Source organism: Loxodonta africana, chromosome 1, assembly GCF_030014295.1.
Source record: "Loxodonta africana isolate mLoxAfr1 chromosome 1, mLoxAfr1.hap2, whole genome shotgun sequence".
Lineage (NCBI taxonomy): Eukaryota > Metazoa > Chordata > Mammalia > Proboscidea > Elephantidae > Loxodonta > Loxodonta africana.
Genome location: NC_087342.1, coordinates 53233301 through 53247669, shown reverse-complemented (window position 1 = coordinate 53247669; position 14369 = coordinate 53233301). Strand labels below are relative to the sequence as shown.

The following is a 14369-nucleotide window of genomic DNA, read 5'->3' as shown; positions in this document are numbered from 1 at the left end:
TGCCTCATGCCCACCTTCTACTTAGCATTATTGTTTCCACAGCAGTTATGTCACATAACATATAAAATGTCTGTTTATTTATTCATTTCATGCCTGTTTATTAGAATATAAGATTCCTGAGGGCAAGGATTTGTCTGTTTTGTTTACCACTATACCTCCAGCACGCAGAACAGTGCCAGGCAGATAATAAAACCAGTTGCTATGGAGTCGAGGAAACCCTGGTGGCGTAGTGGTTAAGTGCTACAGCTGCTAACCAAAGGGTCGGCAGTTTGAATCCCCCAGGCGCTCCTTGGAAACTCTATGGGGCAGTTCCACTCTGTCCTATAGGGTCGCCATGAGTCAGAATCGACTCGGCGGCACTAGAGTTTTATGGAGTCAATTCTGACTCCATGTGTGTCCGAGTAGAACTGTGCTCCAGGGCGTTTTCAATGGCTGATTTCTCAGAAATAGGACTTTCTTCTAAGGCACTTCTGGGTGGACTTGAACCTCCAGCCTTTTGGTTAGCAGCTGAGTGCACCAACCATTTACACCATTCAGGGACTTCACCTGACAGCAATCCTCTTTTTCTGCTAACAGACTGGATTTTGTCCGTGGATGGTGTAGCCTCGTGCTTCATGAGAAGCTGAACCCTTTTCTTACTCCAGGAGGCAAAATTGAGTTGAAATTGACTCGGAGGCAATGAGTTGGGTTTGGTTTTTGGAAGCCAATTATGGAGGGAGTCCCTAGGTGGTGCAAACAATTAAGCACTTGACCACTAGCTGAAAGGTTGGTGGTTCAAACCCACCCAGAAGCACCTTAAAGACAAGCCTGGCGATCTGCTTCTGCAAGGACACAGCCTTGAAAACCCTGTGGAGCACAGTTCTGCTCTGCACACGTGGGGTCCCCGTGAATCAGAATCTACAGCAACTAACAACAACAAAAGCCAATTATGAGCAATTCATTTCCCTTGCTGTTGATTAGCTTATGAACAGGCCTGAGGTGCAGTTCTACCCCTCATGGCTGAAGGCATTTCTGCTGAGGAGTTGTAGGAGGGGTGGTGGGGCTTCTAGAAGAGGGATCAGCTCTCACAAAGAGGAGGGAGACCCAAAGAAAAGGAAAGTGGTTTTTTGTTTTTTGTTTTTTTGCATTTGGATGTGGCTGAGAATGTCCTGCCTAAAGCTTCTGCAAGAAGCCCTGGTGGTGCAGTGGTTAGGCGCTCGGCTGCTAACTGCAAGGTCCGTGGCTGGAACCCACCACTTGCTCTGTGGGAGAAAAGACCTGGTGATCAGTTCCCGTAAAGACTGTTATTGTGTGCTGCTGAGTGGATTCCAACATTCAGCGACCCTACAGGACAGAGTCCTCATAGGGGTGCCAAGGCTGCAGTCTTTACCGGAGCAGTTGTCAAGTCTTTTCTCCCACTGAGCCACTGCTGTGGGAGAAAAGACTTGACAACTGGCCTTTCAGTTGGCAGCTGAGCAGTTAACCACTGCCGCGGTCATTCTTTTACCTGTAAAGATCGTTGCTGTTGTTGTCAGCTGCTGCCAAGTCAGCTCCGACTCACAGCAATCCTATGTGCAACAGAACCAAACACTGCCCGGTCCTGCGCCATTCTCACAATCGTTGCTATGTTTGAGCCCATTGTTGCAGCCAGTACGTCAATCCATCTCACTGAGGGTCTTCCTCTCTTTCCCTGACCCTCTACTTTACCAAGCCTGATGTCCTTTCCAGGGACTGGTTCCTCCCAAAAACATATCCAAAGTATGTGAGATGAAGTCTCGCCATCCTTGCTTCTAAGGAGCATTCCGGCTGTACTTCTTCCAAGACAGATTTGTTCATTCTTCTGGCGGTCCACGGAATATTTAATATTCTTCACCAACACCAAAGGCATTCAGTTCAAAGGCACCAATTCTTTTTCGGTTTTCCTTATTCATTGTCCAGCTTTTGTATGCATATGAGGCGACTGAAAACACCATGTTTTGGATCAGGTGCGCTTTAGTCTTCAAAGTGACATCTTAGCTTTTCAACACTTTAAAGAGGTCTTTTGCAGCAGATCTGCCTAATGCCATACGTAGTTTGATTTGCTCATTGCTGCTTTCGCGGTTACTGATGGTGGGTTCAAGTAAAACGAACTCCTTGGCAACTTCAGTCTTTTCTCCATTTATCATGATGTTGCTCATTGGTCCAGTTGTGAGGATTTTTTTTTTCTTTATGTTGAGGTGCAATCCATACTGAAGGCTGTGGTCTTTGATCTTCATCAGTAAGTCCTTCAAGTCCTCTTCACTTTCAGCAAGTAAGGTTGTGTCATCTGGATAGTGCAGGTTGTTAATGAGTCCTCCTCCAATCCCGATGCTGCATTCTTCTTTACATGGTCCAACTTCTCGGATTATTTGCTAAGCAGACATATTGAATAAATATGGTGAAATTATACAACCCTGATGCATACCTTTCCTGATTTTAAACCCCAAACGACTGCTTCACGGTCTATGTACAGATTCCTCATGAGCACAATTAAGTTCCGGAATTCCTGTTCTTCACATTGTTATCCATCATTTGTTATGATCCACACGGTTGAATGCCTTTTCGTAAGCAGTGAAACACAGGTAAACATCTTTCTGGTGTTCTCTGCGTTCAGCCAAGCTCCATCTGACATCAGCAGAGATATCCATTATTCCTCATCCCCCTCTGAACCTGGCCTGAATCTCTGGCAGTTCCCTGTTGATATGCTGCTGAAACCATTCTTGAATTATCTTCAGCAAAATTTTACTTGCATGTGATATTAATGATATTGTTCAGTAACTCTGGGGATGTAGTGGTTAAGAGCTATGGCTGTTAACCAGAAGGTCGGCAGTTCAAATCCACGAGGCGCTCCTTGGAAACTCTACGGGGCAGTTCTACTGTTTCCTATAGGGCCGCTATGAGTCGGAATCGACTCGAAGGCAACGGGTTTGGTTTGGGTTTTGGTTCAGTAATTCCTGCATTCTGTTGGATCACCTTTCTTTGGAATGTGCACAAATAAGCATCTCTTCCAGTCAGTTGGGCAGGTAGCTGTCTTCCAAATTCCTTGGCATAGATGAGTGAGTGCTTCCAGCATTGCATCCATTTGTTGAAACATCTCAGTTGGTATTCCATCAACTCCTGGAGCCTTGCCTTCAGTGCAGGCATTGTTTCTCACCAATGCCTTCAGTGCAGCTCAAACTTCTTCCTTGCATGCCACTGGTTCTTGAGCGTATGCTACCTCCTGAGATCCTGAAATGGTTGAACGTCAACCAATTCTTTTTGGCACAGTGACTCTGTGTATTCTTTCCATCTTCTTTTGATGCTTCCTGCATCATTCAACATTTTGCGCATAAAATCCTTCACTATTACAACTTGAGACTTGAATTTTTTTTTAGTTCTTTCAGCCTGAGAAATGCTGAGCATGTTCTTCCCTTTTGATTTTCTAACTCCAGCTCTTTGCACATTTCATTATAGTACTTTACTTTGTTTTCTTGAGCCACCCTTTGAAAACTCCTGTTCACCTCTTTTACTTCAAGATTTCCTCCATTCACTTTAGCTACTCTATGTTCAAGAGCAAGTTTCAGAGTCTCTTCTAACATCCGTTTTGATCTTTTCTTTCTTTCCTACCTTTTAAATGACCTTTTGCTTTCTTCATGTATGATGTCCTTGATGTCATTCCACAACTCATGTCATCGTCAGTCACTAGTGTTCAACGTGTCAGATCTATTCCTGAAAGTGGGATATACTCAAGGTCATACTTTGGCTCTCATAGACTTGTTTTAATTTTCTTCAGCTTCACCTTGAACTTGCGTATAAGCAATTGATGGTCTGTTCCAAAGTCAGACCCTGGCCTTGTTCTGACAGATGATGTTGAGCTTCTCCATTGTTTCTTTCCACAGAAGTAGTTGATTTGATTCCTGTGTATTCCACTTGGCCTTGGAAACCCTATGGGGTATTTGTACTCTGTCTTATAGGGCCAGTATGAGTTGGAATTGACTCGACAGCACACAGTAACAACAGCAACAACAAACCGCCTCAACCACTTTGCAGTCGTATGGAAACAACCTAAGAGCAAAGCTGGGGTGATATCGTGACTTTAATTGAGCCACTGAATTAACCAATCCTGGGACCACCCTACCCCCAGGCTTCTTGTTTTGTGAGGCATACAATAAGTTTATTTCTCAAGCCATTATGAGTTGTATTTTACACTATTGGTGGCCAAAATAACTCAACACACACTAGACTATTTATGTTTTTACTCAATATCCCCAGCTCCTAACACAGTCCTAAGTGCTCAAAAATGTTTTGATTGAGTGTATGAAGAGTGTTGTGTATTTCAGATTAAAAATGAATGAATTCTATTAATCATTATAGGGTGTAGGAAGTTGAGGAGGCATCTGTAAAAGCACCACATGAGGAGAAAAAGTAGCATACCACGTAGGAAATGCCCTGGTCATGTGTCACTTGGCAGCATCCCAATACTCGGCTGCTTCACCAGTCCAGTTCCATCGGGAAAAGCAGATGTGCTAAGACCTCCATCTATCAGATGGCCATTTCCTCCCCTGTAATTAATTAAAATTTGAAATCAGCTTTTGTCTGCAGTTACCTAAGTCCAGACCGAAAACAGCCTATCTTGTGTCCTCCATCAGGAGGTGGCTATGTTTGGGATTTGTGTTGGCATCTCTGAGCTGTGACTGCAGCACCCATTTTTGTGGGAAATAGCAGATGAAACTTTTACAACAACATTCATCCATTAGGAAGGGGGCGGCAGTGGCAGGGCTCAGCATGCCCGAGAGAGCTTTTCTCCTTCTGAAGCTTGTTTAGACTCTCATTCCTTCCGCATTAATGAGACCATTTTTCCCCTTCAGAGCAAACGTAGCTGGAAAACAAATGGATGCAAAATTTAGAAACATCAGCGTCCCCTTTTCAAACCCTTATTTCACAAGGCCCTGTGTGGTTTGTGGGAGTAACTTGAGGTCCTGGTTACTGAAAAAATGATATAATTCTGGAACGTTCATAAGCCTGTGTGGCCGTTCTGTTAAAGCTCAGTAATTAGAGCTTTAAAGCAACTGAAAGCAATGACCTAAGCTTTTACCTCTGCTTTTAGAAATTTCCATATTCAGTGTTGGTTCTGGGCACCGTTCTCTCCCTCTCTTTCAGCCCCTGCTTATACTCTAGTTCAGCTGAGTGATGCTAGTTGTGGTTCCCAGATACGTTTCAACCTCAGGAAGTCCCTGAGTAGTGCGAATGATTAACATGCTCAGCTGTGAACACAAAGGTCTACCCACAGGCACCAGGAAGAAAGGCCCGGCAATCTACTTCTGAAAGGTCACAGCCACTGAAAACCCAGTGGAGCACAGTTCTACTCTGACACACATGGGATCGCCTTGAGTTGGAATTGACTTGCTGCAAGCGTCACTGGTATCTGCAGGGGTATGGTGGAATAAATGCAGGCCTAGGGTTTGAGAAACAGTCTCTTTGTGCCCACCTTGCCTGTGGCCCTAATTGATTTCTTACATATACAGACTGTCTTGTTTGACCTGAGTTTCTGGCTGGTGAAAACAGAACATGGCAGTTGTTTTGGAACACAGCCATACATACGCTCACTGGCAGCCAGTGAGATAATGCAGTGGAAGGCCTCTACCCAACACCGTGCCCGTACCCTGTAGTGACCATCAGGCTATATCAGATCCTCTCTTAGGGAGTTGGAATGTAAGGCACACAGAGATAAATGCAAGTCATGGAGAGTACAGAAACCAAGCGACTGATGGAGAGGAATCAGTGGGCAAAGCCATGAGGTAGTGGAAGCCAAGAAACTATGCGTAAAAGGACATTGAAGAGAGAGAGTTAGAAGGGGTCTAGAAGTGTCCAAAGTGGAAACAGAAACTGGCAGTGGCTTCAACTGTTGCCTGCTGTTGGGAGAGCAACAAGATGGTTGTGTCTTAGACAAATAAGAGCCTGTATATGAATAGACATATGCACACCCATGTCCACTGCAGCACTGTTCACAATAGTAAAAAGATGGAAACAACCTAGGAAACAACAGATGAATGAATAAACAAACTATGGTACATATACACAATGGAGTACTATGCAACAATAATGAGCAATGATGAATCTGTGAAGCATCTCATAGCATGGATGAATGTGGAGGGCATTATGCTGAGTGAAATAAGTCAATCACAAAAGCACAAATACTATATGGGACCACCACTGTAAAAACTCATGAAAAGATTTGCACACAAAAAGAAACAATCTTTGATGGTTACAAGGGAGGGGAGAGGCAGGAGGGAAAAACACTAACTAGACAATAGATAAGTGGTAACTTCTGTGACGGGTAAGACAGTACACAATACTGGGGAAGCCAGCACAGCTTGTCCAAGGCAAGGTCATGGAAGCTTCCTAGACACGTCTAAACTCCCTGAGGGAACAAATTACTGGGCTGAGGGCTGTGGGGACCATGGTCTCTGGGAACATCTAGCTCAGTTGGAATAACATAGTTTATAAAGAAAATGTTCTACATTCTACTTGGGTGAGTAGCGTCTGGGGTCTTAAAAGCTTGTGAGTGACCATTTAAGATACTCCATTAGTCTCACCTCATCTGAGCAAGGGAGAATGAAGAAAAACAAAGACACAAGGGAAAGATTAATTCAAAGGACTAATGGACCACAAGTGCCACAGACTCCACCAGACTGAGTCTAGCACAACCAGATGGTGCCGAGCTACCACCGCTGACTGCTCTGACAGGGGTCACGGTAGAGGGTCCTGGACAGGGCAGGAAAAAAATATAGAACAAAATTCTAACTCACAAAAAAAAAAGACCAGACTTACTGGCCTGACAGAGACTGGAGAAACCCCAACAGTATGGCCCCCGGACGTTCTTTTAGCTCAGTAATGAAGTCACTGCTGAGGTTCACCCTTCAGCCCAGGATTATACAGGCCCATAAAACAAAACAAGACTAAAAGGGCACAGCAGCCCAGGGGCAAGGACTAGAAGGCAGGAGGGGACAGGAAAGCTGGTAATAGGGAACCTAAGGTCAAGAAGGGAGAGTGTTGACATGTTGTGGGGTTGTTACCCGATGTCATAAAACAATATGTGTACTAACTGTTTAATGAGAAACTAGTTTGTTCTGTAAAACTTCATCTAAAGTGCAATAATAAGGCAGAGCCAACAAAGCACTATACATAGAAGCACCACGCCATCCCTCCACAGCAAAGACCCGAAAAACTAAGTACAACAGAGACAGACATCAATCTTGGAACCTTGTTGAATGAAGAGACAAAGAACTCAACCAAACATCAAATGGAATAAGAAACTGACAGAGAACAGAGAGGGAGGAGATATGAACAAAGGTCCCCTATCAGCTAATGCAGCATGGATTCACCATCTGGACAGTTGGAGATCGGCAGGCGGTGAGTACTGGAAAGCAGCTTCATAAAGCTCCCAGCAGAAGACAGAGCACCTGGTAACCAGTGATATACACTTTCCAACCCCCCACGCTTCCTCTCCACGCTTGGCTTCCACCACTTCCCAGCGGGCTGAGTGACCATGCGCAGCCTGGGAAGTGCCAGCCCTGTGCTGCTTGGATTCGTCCCACCCATACTGGCCTCCTCCTTCAGTGCCGTTTCGTTGTTGCTTATGTCGCTTTTTTCAACTTCTTTCGGTCTCTTCCCTGCCTCCCACCTCCTCTCCCTCCTTTCTCTCAAACACCTGGCTCCATGTGCCATATTTGCTTCTTCTTGACAGGCTGTGAAGCACCACTTGGCTGGGGAACTGCTTCCCTTGTCTGCACTGCCACACTTGCGGGATCCCCAGGGCCTTTTTAAATTTTGTTTTGTCTGTTTGTTTGTTTTCTTTTTTTCTTGTGGCTTCGGAGTCACTTCTAGCTGGGCTGGGAGCCACCTTCCCAATCTGTGAAGCTGCATTGGTGGGATCCGTGGGGGCTCTTCTTTCTTTTTATTTATTTTCTTTTTGTCTTTCTTCATTTTTCAGTTTCTCATCTCTCTATACTTACTTTCTTTTCCTATCTCCTGAATACCTGGCACTGTGTGCCATTTCTGCCCCTTCTAGCCAGGCTGTACTTCACAGCTTGGGAGCCATTCCCCAGTCTGTGAAGCCGCACCAGTGGGATCCCTGGGGGCCTTCCTTTTTCTTTTTTATTTATTTTTAATTTGTTCTTTTTTTTTTCTTCCTGTTTGCTTTTCATCATTTCTCAGTTTCTCACCTCTCTCTGTTTTCCTTCTTTTCCTGTCTCCTGAATGTGTGGTGCTGTGTGCCATCTCTACCCTTTCTAGATGGGCTGTTCCCCAAGGCCTGGGAGCCACTTCCCTGGTTGCCAGTGGAATCACTGGGGGCATTTCTTTCTTTTTTTTAGATTTTTGTTTATTTTTCTCTTTTTTTTTCATTTTTCTTCATTTCTCAGTTTCTTATATCTCCACTCCAACAGCAAGCTCACCACTTTTTTTGTTTTTGTTTTTGGCTCCTGTTTCTCTCTCCACTCTCTTTTCTTTCCCACACCCATCTTGGCTCCACACATCACAACCTCCCACCTCCCCCCTGCCTATCTGCACCATGTGCTGAACATCACACCCCTGAACAGCAAAGGCATGGCCAACAGGAACCTGCCTGCACCCATCCCCCACCTGCCTCATCAGCCCCAGTACATGCCACAAACAACCCATCCCAGCCAGACCTGCCCTGCTGCACCAGAGCTGAGTGACTGGCCTTGACCATTGGACAAGGAGGTGAAAAGTATCATGCCTATGGATGAGCAAACAACAAAGAATGCACAGCTTGGCTGCTCAGACACAACCAAATATAAAACAAAAAGCAGGGCAAAACAAACAAATCTACAATCAATAAATGAAGAAAATAACTACTGAATGTCCCAAAGACAGCAGACAATATCAAAACATAAAAAAAAAAAAACAGGACAGGATGGTTCCAGTATATATCCAAAATAAAACACCAGATGACTTTCCAATAGAAGAAAAGGCACTAGAACTACTTCGTAGGGAATTCAAATCTCTAATATTCAGAGCTACCCAAGAGTTGAAGGAAAAGCAGATAAAAATGAGGGAAAAATAAACATTCATGGAAAAAGCAGACAAATTCATGGCAAATACAGACAAAAACATGGAAGAATTCAGGAAAATAATATAGGGACAAAATGCCAAAATAAATTCACAACTAGAAATCATACAAAAACAACAATTAGAAATCCAAAAGATAACAAGATTTCAGAAATGGACAATTTCATAGAAGGTCTGAGGAGCAGGTTTGAAACAATGGAAGACAGGATCAGCTAAATTAAAGACAAACACTTGGATAACAGTTTGCCTAAGGAAACCCTGAGAATTATGTGGGGTACAATCAAATGTAAAAAATCTGCAAGTGATCGGAGTTCCAGAAGAGGAGGAGAAAACAGAAAACACAGAGAGGCTCACTGAAGAATTGCTGACAGGAAACTTCCCTAATGTCATGAAAGGTGAAAAGCTGACCACTCAAGAAGCTCAATGAACCCCATATAGGATACACCCCAAAAGAAAATCACCAAGGCATATCATAATAACACTCGTTAAAACCGAAGATAAAGAAAGAATCCTGAGCGCAGCTTGAGAAAAATGAAAAGTCACATACAGAGGGGAATCAATAAGACTAAACTCTGATTACTCAGCAGAAACCACGCAGGGAAGAAGGCAATGGCATGACATATATAAAACCTTAAAAGAGAAAAATTGCCAACCAAGAAAAACATAACCTGCAAAAGTCTCGTTCAAATATAATAGTGAAATTAGGACATTTCCAGATAGACAGAAATTAAGGGAATATGTAAAAACCAAACCAAACTTACAAGAATTATTAAAGGCAGTCGTTCAGTTTGAGAACAAACATCAGACCACAGCCTGAATCTAGGACGCAAGATCGCACTAGCCAGATACCAACCTAGGAAATGAACTCTCAAGGACTATTCAAAACCAAAAGATTTACAACAGGGAAGCAGAGAAGTTAATCTGCAAATGACAACAATGTCAGAACAATAAAAGAGGGAGTAAACGGTGTAGGTATAGAAGTTTCTAATGGAGAGGAAGGCAAGGCGATACCAAGTAATAACAGACTGGTACAAACCTAGGAAGATAAAAGTAAATTTAAAAGTAACCACAAAGAGAAAGTTAACAAACCTACTCATCGAAATAAGAAAAACATACAGTCTCAGTGAAAACAAAGTCTATGAAGTACAATAATAAAAAAATAAAATGAGCACAATTTCTATAAGCTCATCAAAAAAATAAATGGACACACCAGCCCAGTGGCAAGGACGAGAAGGCATGAGGGGACAGGAAAGCTGGTAACGGGAAATCTAAGGTTGAGAAGGGGAGAGTGTTGACATGTGATCGGGTTGGCAACCAATGTCACAAAACAGTACAATATTAATCGTTTAATGGAAGCTGGTTTGCTGTGTAAACCTTCATATGAAGTACAATTAAAAAAAGATGAAAATAAAAAATATATATATATGTATATATAATACAATAAACAATTGAATAAAGAAAAAAACAAAAAAGATAGTGGTGTCTGTAGACTGAGAATGAGGTGCCAGTTTCTGGGGGGCTGGGCTCGACGTCTATTCAGGCCGTTTGCAGTTCTACTTTGCATCCCTTTTATCATAAATTTCCTTTAGTTGAGAATCTAATTTTGTCTTTGGACCTTGCAATCTGAAGGTGTTTAACTAATAGATCCAGTGCCCACCAGCTTTGTGATCTTGGAGAGGTCACTCAACCTCTCTGAACGTTAGATGTTTAATCTCTATATTTGGTGTGCGGCCTAACAGCCAATCAAAGATGTCCATGCCCTAATCCCCAGAACCTGTACATGGCAAAGGGGACTTTTCAGACGTGACTACCTTTTAGTTGTCATCAGGTCGATGCCGACTCATAGACACCCCAGGTGTGCAGAGTAGAACTGCTCTATGGGGTTTTCATGGCTGTGCCCTTTTGGGAGCAGATCTCCAGGACTTACTTCCCTGGTTCCTCTGGATGGGTTCAAACCTCGAACCTTTAGGTTAACAGACCAGCATTTAACCATCTGCACCACTCAGGGACTCCATGATTCAGTTAAAGAACTTGATATGGGGAGATTATCCTGGATAATCCAAGTGTGTCCAACTTAATCACATGGGTCCTGTTATGGACTGAAACATATGTCCCCCCAAACTATGTGTTGTAAATCCTAACCTGTATACCTGTGGTTATAATCTCATTTGGAAATGGGTTTTTTTTGTTATGTTAATGAAGCAGTATTAGTTTAGGGTGTGTCTTAAATCAATCTCTTTTGAAATACAAAAAAGATTAAACAACCAAGAGAAAAGCAGAGATGGAGGAAGACAGATGCCAAGTCACATGAAGATGGCCTAGGAGCAGAAGCTCAAAAGAGACAAAGACTTTCCTCCAGAGCATACAGAGAGAGAAAGCCTTCCCCTACAGCCAGCACCTTGAATTTGAACTTCTAGCCTCCTAACTTTGAGAAAATAAATTTCTGTTTGTTAAAACCACCTACTTGTGGTATTTCTGTTATAGCAGCACTAGGTAACTAAGACGAGTCCTTAAAAACACAGAGAAGTTTCCTGGCTGTGGTCAGAAGGATGGCCAGAAACATGAAACATTGCTAGTCTTGGAGGGGGAAGGGGCCACAAGCCAAGGAATGTGGGTGACCTCCAGAAGTCAGAAAAGGTAAGGAAAAGGCAAGACTCTCCCGAAAGAAGAAGTGTGAGACTTCTGATATACAGAACTGTAAGGTAATAAATTTGTGTTGTTTTAAACCATTAAAAAAAAAAAAAAACGTTAAGTCTGTTATAATTTGCTATTGCAGCAATGGGAAACTGGTAAATCATAATAAACCACACTACTTACACGTGGGGGAACATCTGAAAATATATATATTCCCATGTAACGTTGGTTATGTCATCTTTTCGATGTATTTATTTTTTCTGGTTTCAACTGTATAACTTGCATAATAAATAAATAATGAAAATATGAAAGGATAAATAACATACACAATAATAAATCAGATGACCTCTAAGGCTCTGCCTAGCTATGGTATCACATGAACTATCTAAACCAAAAAGACCAAACCCGTCACTGCCAAGTCAATTCCAACACCAGGCGACCCCATGTGTTGCAGAGTAGAATTGGGCTCCAGTGACCTTTCAGAAGCAGATCACCAGTCCTTTCTTCCGAGGCGCCTTTGGGTTGGTAGTTGAGCACTTAACTGTTTGTGCCACCCAGGACTCCATGAGCTATCTAGGAGGTGGCTTAATTGCTGGTTTATATCTTGACTCTTCTTCAATGCTACACACAGGTCTCGACTCCTCCATGAAGGCACCACCAATTTCAAATTACTCCTGCTGACTTTCTTTTCTTTTCCACCTCTCATGTATGCTTATTTAACTACCTTATGGTTACATGTGTCTATACTTTTGTCATACGTACTTTTTAAAAGATTTACTTCTTTGATAAATAAAAAAAACTTTTGAGGGTTTTGTGCACAGTGCTGAGTTCATTCAGATGATGCTTATTCTTTAAAGTCTTCGTTATGCCCGGCACTGTGCTTTACAACAGATTTCAAGATCATGTGGATAGGACTCAGAAATCTACTGAAGAAATTTAAAAAGACATTTGAGAGCCCTTGTGGCCAAAACAAGGTACGCCTATCTTTCCACTGGTCCATCGGCCTCACCTCAAATCTGAAAATTGTAAAGCCCCCGTTCATAATCCACTGAAAATCAATAGGGAGGGCTATTAACTGATACTGGAGTCACCAAGGCTGTGATGAGCACAGCAAATGAAGCAGTGCGACTCATTAGAAGGCACTTGTGAAACACTTAAGCTGAAGAACCTGGCTTTGGTGAGTTAAAAATGCAGAGCATGCCAGCAATACCTGTTCTCACTTGAGCAAGAATTTGTTAGCTCTTCTTATCAAAGCCAGCCATCTCCAGGACTTTGAATGACCCTGAACATTACTTGGTTTTGGACAGGACAATAGGTACTTTGCATGACTTGATTAGAGAATAATGCAAGGCTGTTTCCTATTAGGTCACTTTGATCCATGGCTGAGCCAAATTGCCTGGGTCTGGCCCCAGCCAAACTACACCCCAGAGGAATGAAGGAAATAGAGCAGATTTTTAGGAGTAACGATCGCGGGACTTTTCAGCATGTCTCTGTTCATCAAATATTTATTAGGTACTGTAACAGTGTTCTCAGCTTTCATGTACATAAGAGCCCCCTGGGATGCTTCTTAAGCACGTGTATTCCTGGGTCCCACTCCTCTGCTAAGTTGACTCAACATTTCTAGGGTGGGGCCGGGGAAGCTATATTTAACCAGCCTCATAGGTAATTCTGATGCAACATCTCCATGTAAGTTCTGTAAAATCTTTAGTTTTGGTCTCAGAAATGAGTAAGCACCAGTACCTGCTCTACCCTGCCCTCAAGAGAGCCGAGGTCCAGGAGAAGAGACACATTACAGTGACCAAAACCAAAAACCAAACCCAGTGCCGTAGAGTCGATTCCAACTCATAACAACCCTACAGGACAGGGTAGAACTGCCCCATGGAGTTTCCAAGGAGCGCCTGGCGGATTCAAACTGCCGACCCTTTGGTTAGCAGCTGTAGCATTTAACCACTACGCCACCACGGTTTCCATTATAGTGACATCAGGTGATAAATGCTGTAATAGCAATGGAACCCATTGGTTGACAGTGCAAGGGGGAAAGGTGACTGTCCAGGGGAGTGGAGTCTTGAAGGACATTGCCAAGGGCTACCAAAAAGAAGGAGGAAGGGCATTCTAGTCAGGGGAACAGCCTTCATGAAGCCCTAATGCTGAGAAGTCATGAATTATTAGGGAACAGTGAGCAGTTCGGTGTGATGGGAGTGTGAAGGCCACTGTAGGGTGGACAGAAAAAACAAACGAACCAGTTGCCATCAAGTCAACCCTGGCTCATGGTGACCCCGTGGATATCAGAGTAGAACCATGCTCCAGAGTGTCTTTAATGGATGATTTTCTGGAAGTAGATCACCAGGCCTTTCTTCCAAGGTGCCTCTGGGTGGGCTCGAGCCTCCAAACATTCAGTTACCACCAAGTATAGTAACTGCTTGTATGACCCAGAGACTTCAGAGGTGTACAAGGTCAAATATAATCTAAGAAGACAGGGTGAAACTAGATTCACCAACTAAGCCATTTCAGCTTTATTTTGCAGGCAACAGTGAGTTTGTGGAAGTCTTTAAGCAGGTTATGACATGAGCAGAATTGAAAATCTTTGAGAATATTCAGTATTGTAGAGCTGTTCCTTCAGTTAGATCTTCTGAGAACCTGCCATGTGCTCAGGATTTGTGTTTAGA

General features: G+C 43.2%; 1 long non-coding RNA gene across 2 annotated transcripts in view; it reads right to left on the bottom strand.

The window, feature by feature from the left end:
* The window catches only part of LOC111752392 (uncharacterized), a 43916-nt gene that overhangs the window by 21048 nt on the left and 8499 nt on the right, over positions 1-14369 (bottom strand). For both annotated transcript variants that reach the window (XR_010321230.1, XR_010321231.1), the window contains one exon: positions 4411-4538. This is a non-coding gene — a long non-coding RNA (uncharacterized LOC111752392). The remainder of the gene's footprint in view (positions 1-4410; positions 4539-14369) is intronic.